Source organism: Miniopterus natalensis, chromosome 7, assembly GCF_054644295.1.
Source record: "Miniopterus natalensis isolate mMinNat1 chromosome 7, mMinNat1.hap1, whole genome shotgun sequence".
In the NCBI taxonomy this organism is placed as follows: Eukaryota; Metazoa; Chordata; class Mammalia; order Chiroptera; family Miniopteridae; genus Miniopterus; species Miniopterus natalensis.
In genome coordinates, this window is record NC_142087.1 from 48,146,264 (window position 1) to 48,158,851 (window position 12,588).

General features: G+C 35.7%; 1 non-coding gene and 1 pseudogene across 1 annotated transcript; one reads left to right on the forward strand and one right to left on the reverse strand.

Annotated features, from left to right (window-relative positions):
- Positions 1-2,918: 2,918 nt before the first annotated feature.
- LOC148092763 (U6 spliceosomal RNA) lies at positions 2,919-3,022 on the reverse strand. The gene has a single exon (XR_015714871.1). It is a non-coding gene; the product is annotated as a U6 spliceosomal RNA (small nuclear RNA).
- A 7,569-nt stretch (positions 3,023-10,591) lies between these two features.
- Positions 10,592-11,128, forward strand: LOC107524184 (translationally-controlled tumor protein-like; annotated as a pseudogene).
- Positions 11,129-12,588: the final 1,460 nt, after the last annotated feature.

Consider the following 12,588-nt stretch of genomic DNA (forward strand, 5'->3'; position numbering starts at 1 on the left):
TACAAAATTTCAATTATTCTATCCATTTAATTTGAGGTATGAAAGTGGTCATTGCTGTTTTAATTAAATTACTAAAGTTGAACATATTTTAATAAATCATTGCTGAGTTGCATTTTTTTGTTAAATCACTTCTTTATATCCTATATTATCTATCTACTGTTGTATAACAACTTACTCCCAAATTCAACACCTAAAAAAACAAATGCTATCTCAGAGCTTCTGTGAGTCAAAATTTTAGGAATAAGTGATATGGATGCTTTAGTCTGAGGTCTCTCATCAGGTCGCAGTCAAGTTTTCATTACAGTTTAACCTGAAGATCTAATTGTGATCCACATTCAAGCTCATTCACGTGTTGTCAGGCCTTGGTCCCTTGCCATGTGTGCATCTCCACAGACTTGCTTCCTCCTGTGGTAGTTGGCTTCCTCCAGGGTGAGTTAGAGAGTGAAAGTGCCCAAGACGGAAGCCATTATCTTTTTCTAATCTATCTTGAAAGTGACATCTATCACTTTTGCTATATTTTATTCATTAGAAGAGAGTCATTAAGTACAGTCCATACTCAAGGGGAAAGGATTATACAAGGGCATGAATAACAGAAGAAGGGGTTATTGGGAGCCATCTCAGAGGCTACTAACCACATTTACCTTAATAATTTTTCTATCTTTTTTTATTAGCATAGAAGAAGTATTTATGTATTAAACTCTTTACTTACTATGTCTGTCTACCCTTACAAAATACATTGCATAATTTTCCCACTTTGAAAGATCTTTTGGATTTTCTTTCTTCCTTTTTCCTTCCATTTCTCCCACCTTCCCTCCTTTCCTTCCTTCCTTTTCTGCTTTTTATCTATCCCCTCCTTCCCTCCCATCTTTGTTCCTTCCTATCTTTACTTTTTCTTCCTCCCTTCCTCCCTCCCTCCCTCCCTCCTCCCTCCCTCCCTCCCTCCCTCCCTCCCTCCCTCCCTCCCTCCCTCCCTCCCTCCCTCCCTTCCTCCCTTCCTCCCTTCCTCCCTTCCTCCCTTCCTCCCTTCCTCCCTTCCTTCCTTCCTTCCTTCCTTCCTTCTACTTTTCTTTTCTTCACACCATTGTGAAGTCAACTATTTCTAATGCTCCTTCGTGGACTCAAATTTTAATTTATGCATCAGTCTTGTACTATAGGTTGATTTTTATAAGAAAAGTTTAAAATAATCTTACTGAAATTGTTTCCACTATTAAAAGATTTTGATAAATCTTGTGGCTTATTACTGAAACCTAATATAAAATATAGACCCAGTGGTCATTACAACCATTAAGATTTCCATAACTGTTTGTTAAATTTCTAAAAATTGTTAAATTATGTTCCACTTTCATTTCTAGTAATTAACTTACTCTGAGAATAAAGTAAGGGGCATTTGTTAGCTTCTACCACATGAAGGAGAGAGCCGTCAGATGAACAGAAAGGACAAGGCTGTATTTTCTCTGTAAAAACTAAATTGAAATCAATGTTTGGCCAAAAAAATTTTCGGTTAACTCTTAAAGTAGCTTTATAAATATGTAAGTGATTGAAAATGGAATGGGCTCACTTTTAAGAAAAACTATTTTGCCCAGCTGGCGTGGCTCGATGATTAAACATCAACCTATGATCCAGAAAACAGCGGTTTGATTCCCAGTCAGGGCACATGCCCGGGTTTCCTGCTCCATCCCCAGTGAAGGGGGCATGCAGGAGGCAGCCAATCAATGACTCTCTCATTGTTGATGTTTCTATCCCTCTCTCCCTCTCTCTTCATCTCTCTGAAATTAATACAATATATTAAAAAGACTATTTTTTCTTAATATAGGTATTTAAGTAACAATAAAAACTATCTATTACTTATGACAAATAAACAGAATGTTGAACAAGGTGATTGTCACAATCTCTTACACACTAACACACACCTAACTTCTAACATTTGAAGTCTTAGCTGGTTGCAGGCAAGCTTCATGCAGGGATATTATTCATATTTTTCTTCACTTCATAACCAGAACAATCATTTTTAGAGAGACTATATTACTTTAAACATATCAGTCCAGATTCTTGTGCTCTATAAAATGGAAGGAATGACATTTATATAAAATGCTTGTTAAGAGATTAAGTGAATTAAAATTTTCTCAAATTCTTATAAATTTCCAGGACCAGCATTAACCTGTGCAGGTTTTTCCAGGTTTCTGATTGGACCAGATAAAGTACATGTCTAGAGCAGCCAGAAACATGCAGTTACAAAGAAGAATCTAACACAGATATTTCCTCCAGAAGGCATATTGTGTCCTTGTTATGCTTGGGAGCCATCTTAGGTAGCAAAATCACACACACACACACACACACACACACAAAACACCCAAACACAAAAATGCAAAAAGCATGACACTAAATAAACAGCAAAAAGGGGATTTGTTCCCAGAATGAGAACTGAAAGAAGGTACAGTGTCGCTTTGTTCATCCTTTGATGGGAATGTGCACATCAGGTAACACAAGTATTTTGCAATTCTTTACATGCCCTCAAATGTTAGCCAGTGATCTGTGATTATTGATTCTTTTTCTTTTTCTTAATCCTCACCTGAGGATATTTTTTCCATTGTTTGTTCAGAGAGAGTGGAAGGGAGAGAGAGAGAGAGAGATGTCATGTGAGAGAGACACATTGATTCGTTGCCTCCCGCCCACGCACAGGGGCCAGGTATCAAGCCTGCAACAGATACGTGCCCTTGGCCAGAACCGTCCACAGGCCAATGCTCTAACCACTGAGCCAAACCAGCTAAAGCTGATTCTTTTTTTAATCTTCATTCAAGTATATGTTTAGAGAAAAGAAGTGGGAGAGAGAGACAGAAACAGAGAGATGTGAGAGAGAAACATGATCAGCTGCCTCCCACATGTACCCCGACCAGAGATGAGCCTGTAACTCAGGCATGAAAAATATGGAATGCTTCACGAATTTTCATGTCATCCTTGCGCAGGGGCCACGCTAACCTATGTATCCATCTAATTTTAGTAGGTGTGCTGCCAAAGCAAGCTCTGTGATTATTGGTTTTGAGGTTATGAATAAGTTTTAGTGAGTAGGCAAATTTAAAAATATGAAAATCACGAATAATGTAGGTAGATTATACCTTTTAAGGGTCATATAAGGGTGAAAGAAAGTATGTTTTCAACATTGATGGAACTGGCTTTTTTACAAGGATGTTGGCAAATGAAGTGCAAATGGCATTTTAGATGATAAGAAATATGACCAGAAGCTCACAGGAACCTAACCTTAGAGCAATGTGCTAGCATTCACTAATTCAGTGTTTGCCGTGACTTTATAGAACATAAGTACCATGACTAATGAAGATGACTACATAGTCACCAATACAACAATGATATTATTGGATTTTTCAGTAGAGCTTTCTTTGTACTAAGCATAGGGCTAAGCATTTCACAAATATTATTTAGCAACAGATAGCGGAGGAATCCTTATTATTAATCTTTTATGAAGGGTAAAATTGTAATTCAGAAAATTTGATGATCTGAGCTAAACAGAGAGCTGGGTTTTGAATTCAAGGCTCTCTGACTCTGAAGCCACTGATCTTTCTGCTACTCTACAGGGCTCAAATTTAATAATAAAGTTGATTAAGTATGTATTATTGTCAGGCCTACTTGTAAAGTCAATGAAACCATCAGATTCTGACGGTCATAATTTCTCAGCATAAATGTAGCAGTTAGGGAAGACATTTATCATGTGTCAACAATTTCTCATGTGGCAATTGCTACCAAAGGAATTAATGCAGTATATTCCTTCCTCTCCCTCCTTTTCTTTCTTTATACTCATTCTCTTCCTCATTCCATCATTGTTTTCTGAGATATATCATGGCTATTGTTATGATATACTTTAGAACATTTCATTTATTTAAACATGTCATAAGATCTGTTGATTTAGATTCTTCTAATTTGCATAAATGATTATATTCATGAAAAATGCAATATCATTTTAACCGTAACACTGATTTGGGAATTGCGTAACTAAGAGAATGGAAGTTAGATTTCCTCTACCGTTTCTAAACGCTTTGCTCTATCTACTACTGTTGATAGCACAAGATTTAAAAGTGTGACATTTTCAGGTAAAACAAAGCATTTTTTTTTTAAACTTTTGAGAACTTAAATGGAACCAAAATATGATTTTATAGAAATGTTGCATAGAGGTAAATATGCATATAAGATTTCTCGAAAGTAAATCACCTTTCCTTGGGTCTTGTATAGGTGGAAGGAAGTGGTAGACAAGAGATAACTTGAGGCAGCTCACAGAAATGAAGGGGAGATGTGGCCTTTCTCCCTTTCATAGAATGATGGTCCATTCTTTAACATGCAATGTAAGACTTGGATCAGTGAGTTCTAGGTCATTGATTTTTTTTTTTCAGGAACTTCACCAGAACATTATGTAATTTTTACTTGTGATGAAGAAATTATAATCATCATTCTACAACCTGACCTTTTGAAAATATTTGTAAAAACACCAAGTGTCATATTTGTTATTCTATAATATATCACAGCACAATCTTCTATGATCATATTATAAATGCATACTTGGGAGTGATATATACAAATAAATATTTTAATCATTCCATGGGAAATTCAATGAGTGTATGGGAATCAGTGTGAGTGAATGAAGATAAAAGAGAGATTGTGTTGAGCAAAGATCAACTGCCTTCTCCAGATTCTTGCCTGAGCTCTCCCTGCTTGCCAAGAAACATAGAACATGGATCTGTTTTCATAGTCTACTTGAATATCGCACAGATGGATTTCCAATCACTGTTACACAGATATTCATTATGGATGTAAGATGTTACAACTTAACATAAGGTGTTATGTACATAGTCATAAAATATTATGGTTGTAAATGACTAGAATAACTAGAATATACTTCAGTTTCATCTGGAGTAGTGCTCTCTGTTTTTCTTTCACCTAAGGATATAATACAATTCTTGATGCTTAAAAGTACTTTATATTTGTATTTAATTAAACAGAAGTTATAGGACCTCTTCCATTAAGAAAAATCCTTTTTGAAAGTTCCTGCTACTCTTGTTGCAACATCACCTTAGAGTCCTGATGTATTGGAAAGATATTAAAATAAAATTTTAAGAGGTATTATATTTTAAAAATGACATCGAATTAAAAAATACAAGAATTATGATAATTATTAAAATGTTCAAAGAAGACTGTAAAGAAATCATGAAAACTTTATTATCCAGGTGAAAGAAAAATTAATATTTATTAAAAATGTATCTCTCTCTCTCTCCCCTCTGTGTCCATACTGCATGGCTCACTCCATTTGGAAAGTAGCCTATCTAGTCTTCTTTGCGTTGCATTCTATTATGTTAAAAATATAGCTGGTGTGGAAGAATGAATTGGAATAGAGATACTACTTATTTAGTAAATGAAATATACTTTATAATTTTGATTAAGAGATACAGGAATAGAAATATTCGAAACTGAGATATTCAAAAGAATAAAACAATTTGGAAATTAATCGTTTAGTGTCTACTTTTCATGCCAATAATACAACAAACTAGACTTCTATTCAATTTCATTACTTGTGATCTGATGCAGCATGTAGCTTTGTATAAATTGCCACAAACACAGAATAGTCAATATACAATAAATGAAAGAAATTTTGTCTGAAGGTCCGCCCTAATAGCTCTATCTGAGTTTGTATTTGTTTGCAGTTTTCTTAGACTTTCAATGTTTTTATACACATACTCATTTTTCCTATAGCATTGGGGTAGTAAAAAAGCTTTTAAAACAACAACAAAAAATCAAACTTTTGCCTCTGAAGATTGCAATGCCATCTTAGAGCATTTTTGATAGTGTCCAAACACTTTGGCAATATTATCGAGGTTGATGATATGACCAGGTTTCCTTGAGGCATTTTTAAAACATATTATGGCTGTAAAAGTCCTAGATGGCATTTGATATGGATATTGAATTATAATTGTTAAGCATTATCACAATTTAAAAGTAGGCAGCATGTCTATCTCAGAATTGATATTTTTATAACAATTTTCTTAAATGTCAAGAAACAAAATAAAGAATTATGCACTATGGCAAGTTCATTTTTTCCCCCTATAAGATGAAGTCAACATTTATGGAGCTATGAGATTTTATTATTCTAAACACAGAGCAGAAGGAGCATTCATGAAGAGTGCTGGAAATGCTAGATAAGCTTTTAGTAACCGGCAGTGCCAGAGCTAGCTGTACTTAAGTTATCTTGTGTGCCTCCTTATTATTTTTCCTTGTTGTTGCTAAAGGGGAAATCTATTAACCAAGAGGAAAATTTAGACCAAAGAATCAATTACCTCCCTTTCTATATTCATCATGATAAGTCTACCCTTTTATGTTTAGCATGAGGACACAGTTTGCAGTATAAATCACTTGAACATTTAAAGATGCTTTACCTTAAATAAAATTAAATATTGGTGACTGGCAGTCACAAATATGGGGAATAAAGAACATACACTAAAATCACTTCCCTCTTACCTGATATATAATTCACTCTGCCACTGCTGTGCTAGCCCCGAGTTATTCCAGAGATTGGCTCACCAGCTGGGCTTTATTACATCAATTAGAAAGGTGACCTTTTACAGTAACCAGTGGCTTTATTATTTTTTCAATGTGAAAATTATAAGCTGCATATGTAAAACATTTCAAATGAACAAAGAAGTCAAGTAAATAACATTTTAGGAAGTAAATCTAAGAAGTTTTACAACATATTTCCATTTTGTCATATGTAAGTTGGATTGATTGCCTGGGAATAGACACAAAAGTAATGGTTATACCACATTCCAATGTCAGTACTGTTATATTTGTCTTACAAAGCAACAATTGCTTTAACTTTCTGAATCATTCAATCACTTGACAAAAACATTATCAGGCATACAAAGTATGTGACTGTCTCTAACATTATGTTTTAAAAAACTATTTGTTATTAACTATTCATTAATAAGATCATTTAGAATTTTATGCTTTGGAAATGTAGATATTTGAACACCTTTTTTATTCTCCAGAGAATGACTGCTTTTCAAATCCATGAGTCTGAAAATAATTGATAAAACATAACAAAACATTTTTAGGGTATAGCACAGTTAATTAGAAATAAGGTTGGGGGTTAGTTCTACTCTTTAAAAGATATGTAACCTTGATTAAATTACTTAATCTCCTTACCTCCAGTTTCATTATCTTATAAGAGAGTTAATAACACCAGTATCTTAGACCTGTTATTGAAATTATTATGAGATAATTTATGTAAAATATTTAACCCTGACTGGCACATAGTGAGTGCTCAACAAATATTTGTTGGATGGATACATGGATAAATCTTCAAGTCAGATTGCATCATTAAATCACTTTTTATTATAAGGAAAAAGGAAAATGACTTTTTTTCCTCTCCTAGGTCACCTTTACTAAGCTGACTATAACTTTTTACTGGCTGAAATATTTTCAGTCAATCGTCAACTTTATTAAATGCACCTACAATTCCAAGCTCTAGTTATATACCTACAATCTCCAAACTGCCTTGCAAAATTCAAAATGTAAGGCAGAAGATAACATGTGTAAGGGTATACCACTAAAGCTATACAATTTTCACATTTCTCAAAATGCTCACCACAGAAGAAAGGGTACTTACGAGTCCTTTACTAAACATACATATATATTTATGAGCATAAATCTGCATCTAGAGGTAAGTTCTAGAAGAGGGAAAATGGAAGGACTTCTATGAAGGCTGAGCTTAGGGTTCAAAGTCCTGTGTTTTCATTTCAATTAAATTATACCTTAGTTTATGACTTTGGACAACTCGGGTTTTTCTGAGGCTCATTTCCCCCCATCCATTAAACACCTAGAATGATAAGTGAAATAATAACTTTAACATGCTTAATGAACCAGGATGCATTGGTCACTTATAGTGTCAGGGGTTACCATCAGTTATTGCCAGGCTGCATGCAACCATGTGCACTGTGATTTCCAGCTCTGACACATGGGAACTTGTAATAGGCTGTTATGATCAGCTTCCTCTTTCCACTCTACCTTGCTTCTATGGTCCCAGAGACTGTGCCCATATAACTTTGATATAATGGTATTTGTGAGCCCTTGAAGGGGGAGGCATCCTGAGTCAACCTGTCCACAGCAATTTATTATGACCCTGTTTCTTATAATGAATCATTATTGCCCGTTCTTCTTCAGATGATGTCACAAGCATTCCATGTTTTTCTATTTGCATGTTACTATTTTACCAGTCTGTTAAACTAAATCCTAAGCTGAAGGCTACAGCTTCCCCAGAGAAAAATTAGTATGAGTTCATTTGTTACATCACTAGAAGGACTTCTCTGGAATTGCCTTAGTGCTAATAAGTCCTCTGCTACTTCTATATTCTAATATATTTTTATTTTTGTGGTTACCAAACAATAATGTAACTTGTTACATAGCTGTCTGCCTGATTAGACTACAAGCTCTTTAATGACAAAGACTAAACTTTAAAAAAAATTAATTTATGTCTATATTTATAGCAATCAACAAAATGTTAAAATAAATGCTTACTGAATTGAAAAAAAGATCAAAGAAAGATTTATAAAATAAGTTATATAATTTTTAACTATATCTGTGTTAATTAAATAAAAGTTAGAAAATACATAAAAGAAGAAAAAATAAACCTACTAATAAAACCTCTATCGAAAACACAATCATTGACAATAATGAAACATCACCTTAGAACCACTATATTGATTACAAAGACTGACAGTACTAACTGTCGGTAAAATGAAGTACACAGATGGTAGGAATATAAGTTCGGTTAATGCCTTTTGGCAGTATCTAGAAAAATGTATATGCTGTATGACCCTACAAATCTTTACTAAGTATTTAACCTAGAAATATCTAGTACAATACACTCAAGGTGGCACATGAAAGTATGTTTACTGCAGTGGTGTTTGTAAGGGAAGAAAATAGGAAACAATTCATATCTCTTATCAGAAAGATAGGACATGGATAATTGAGGAGATATTATATAGCAGAGAAATGAATGGACTAGATGCATGAATGTGGATACTTAAAAGCATTTGAGTTCAAAGAACCATTCCTTTGTTCATAATCATTTATATACATTCAAATCCACACTCATACTACACTATGCCATATGTAGTTTATACATTTATACATACAGTGACGTTTTAAAAGATAGGCGGGCATACAAAAATAAAATCCATCAGGTACTTTTAGGGAGTATGGACACGAGAAAGTATAGAGGAGACAGAAGATGACAAGGGAGGAGAACAGTGATACTTCACATTTATCTATAGATTATAATGAAAACAAAATAGCATGTTGGCGTGTTGCTTCTCCTTGCCCAAATATGTAGTTTAAACTTTAAAACAATAGTTATTTTTATTCATTCAGGAGAGTCATTGATTGGTTGCCTCTTGCACACCCCCAACTGGGGATCAAGCCCACAACCGGAGCATGTGCCCTGACTGGGAATCAAACCACGATCTCCTGGATCCTAGGCCGACACTCAACCGCTGAGCTACCCTTGGCCAGGCAAGATGTTACTTTCTAACATGCAGAATGGCCAGCAGTGCAATTCACATTCTCTAGCACAATCTCTCCCTTTTTACTTGGTTCTGCTATTCCAAAGCCTTTCTAGATGCCAATGGAATAAATATATGTACATGAAATGATCTGTTCAATATCTCCTTTCCCAAGAAACAAGGAATCATTTCTGCAGGGTCTTGGGTATTTACAGATGTTCCTGACACTAAGTGAGAACTAGGCCTGTCTCCTACAGTTAAGTTTTCTTGTTCTTTTTTTTTTTTTTAAATTTTATTTCAGTTAATTTCTCTTATGAAAAATTATCATCCATGTTGTGTTGCCTGTTTATAAGCTCTGGAATAAAAAAAGGCTATAGATTATGATTGTAGATATTCAGGTAGAGTTTACAACCAAGGGCTAAAGCAGAAAGGAGAGTAAATGCCAATTTTACCACTTTCTATGGTAGTCAAGGAGTGTTGGGTGAAGCAGGTTTGTATCATCTACTTTTGGAAAATGTATGTGTTTTAATGACACTAAAAGACAATTCCTTAAAAATTGTAACAATATATTATGCTTTCTCATCATAATACCTTCTCAACTCAGATGAAAAAAATCTGGGCATTTTGCATGGCATGGTCAGTATGGTTGTTCAAATTTACACATAGGTAAAAATACATCAGAAGGTAGATATATGTAGATTCAGGGGTGGGGCTGGCCTGCATCCTGTGCTAGTTTTTTCAGCTGCAGATGAGAGGAAAAGAGGATACAGGCACTGAGGTAGAGAGGTGGGGTGGGTCTATTCATAAATAACAACAGCCACAGAAAACATAAGATGTTTTTCAAACTTGAACTTACATTAAAAAAATTTTTTGGACACTGACAATGAAAAACAACATGTAAAAAGATGGACACTAAAAAAAATTATGATGCTTTCCCACCCTCTACCCCTTGTCACCCCACCCAGAAGCATGCTCTGGCTGTACCTCCTGAGCTCTAGGCTCCTGCTAAGCCCACACAGCTGTCCTCTCCTTCCAGTATGATCATCTACCGGGATCTCATCGCCCATGATGAGATGTTCTCTGATATCTACAAAACCCAGGAGATCGCAGAGGGCTGTGTCCCTGGAGGTAGAAGGGAAGACAGTCAGTAGGACAGTGGGTAACATTGGCGGAAATGCCTCCTCTGAAGGCCAGAGAGCGAAGGTACCGAAAACACAGTAATCACTGGTGTTGATATTGCCCTCAACTATCATTTGCAGGAAGCCAGTTTCACAAAAGAAGCCTAGAAGAAGTACATCAAAGATTACATGAAATCAGTCAAAGGCAAACTTAAAGAACAGAGCCCAGAAAGAGAAAGCCTTTTATGTCAGGGGCTACAGAACAAATGCAGCATGTCCTTGCTAATTTCAAAAACTACCAGTTCTGTATTGGTGAAAACATGAATCCAGATGGTCGCTCTGTGGGACCTCCATGAGGATGGTGTGACCCCATGGATGATTTTCTCTAAGGATGGTTTAGAAAATGGAAATATGTTAAAAAGTTGGGCTATTTGGATCTATCATTGGTTGTCATAACTGGCTGCTGCTTTTCATCCATACTCCAGGACTAAGACAAATGGGACTGATATCATCTTGAGCTCTGCATTTTTTTTTTTTGACCTTGATTTATTGGGCGAGGAGGTATTGTTTTTAAGAAAAAGCATGTCATGTAGGTTGTCTAAAAATAAAATGCATTTAAACTAAAAAAAAAAAAAAAAAAAAAAAAAAAAAGAATTATGAAGCAGTAGAAACGAAGTTAGTCAAACTCTGGGCTTCTGCCAAATTTGACAGGCAAGCAATTGGCAGAGACTTGAGGGGAACTTAGATGTAGTGGCAAGGGCCACCTGCTTCTTTTAAGAGATTAACTATTGTTAAGCCCTTGGCGCTCAGCAATGGAACCTTGTTTCCACAAGCAGGAGGCAGAGCGTGCTGCTGTGTTAGTCTTGGGAATTCATGCCAAGTCAGAATCATTCCTGCTTTCCACTGAGGCAGGACCAAGCACACAGCCAAACAGCTGAGGTGTCTGCTATTGTGAGAGTTTTTTAGAGGTTGAACGTTCCTTCAGGCAATATATATTTTATCTCTCGAATTTCAGTGAGAGAAAAAAAATCCTGGCTTAACGGGCAAAGCGTTAGATCTGGTGCTAGTTCCTTCAACACTTCTGTATTTTGTTCTTTAGTACGGAGTGTTGTTCAAGGTGTAGAGGACAGCCCTCTCAAAATAAGCTTGGAGGTAATAATAAAGGAGGCAGAAAAGATTTTTGGATACAATAATCATTCTTATCTTTAGGAAAATAGCTGTTTGCAAGTGTAAAATTCACAGTGTTGGGCAGAGTAATCAGATGTTAATGCCCCCCAGCACCTCCTGCGGAGCTATTTCACGGTGCCAGTGCGCACAAGAACTGTCAGAATCCTCATTTCTGCAATAGCCTCTCCCCTTCAGCTCAGATTTGAATCCAGAAGTGACTTTCCGTGCCAAAAATTGCTTAAAAGGTCTCTGATCATCACAGCAGCAGCACAAGCTGGTCTCTCATTTGAAAGAATGATAGAGAGTGCTTAGATTAGAGAACTCGTCTTAGAGAACCACACAGTGCTTTTTGGAAAAGGTAAGTGGCATTCAGTGGAGTTTAGTGGTGTGAATCAAAAGCTTCCACAGCTGCCTCAACTAGTGAGTGCTTGTCCTTAATAGCTGTTTGAATGTACAGATAGATCGACTGCAGTTAATGGTAAGAATGCTAAGAATTCTCTACAGAAAGAGAGTAACATGGACCCAGAATAGATCAGAAGTATTTTCTCAGCGACACTGGCTTAATGTTATTGTGGACTTCTTGGTAAGAAGAAATTGTAGGTTAATATCAGAACCTGTGATATCAATTTCATAACTCCTTTATTGTAGTGGTGTAGTTATCTTCATAAAAAAGGGTTTAAACATACGCAGCAAATCTCGAACTTCAAGGACAGCTACAGGAATGGCGATAGCTCCATTGGGCTCTTTCA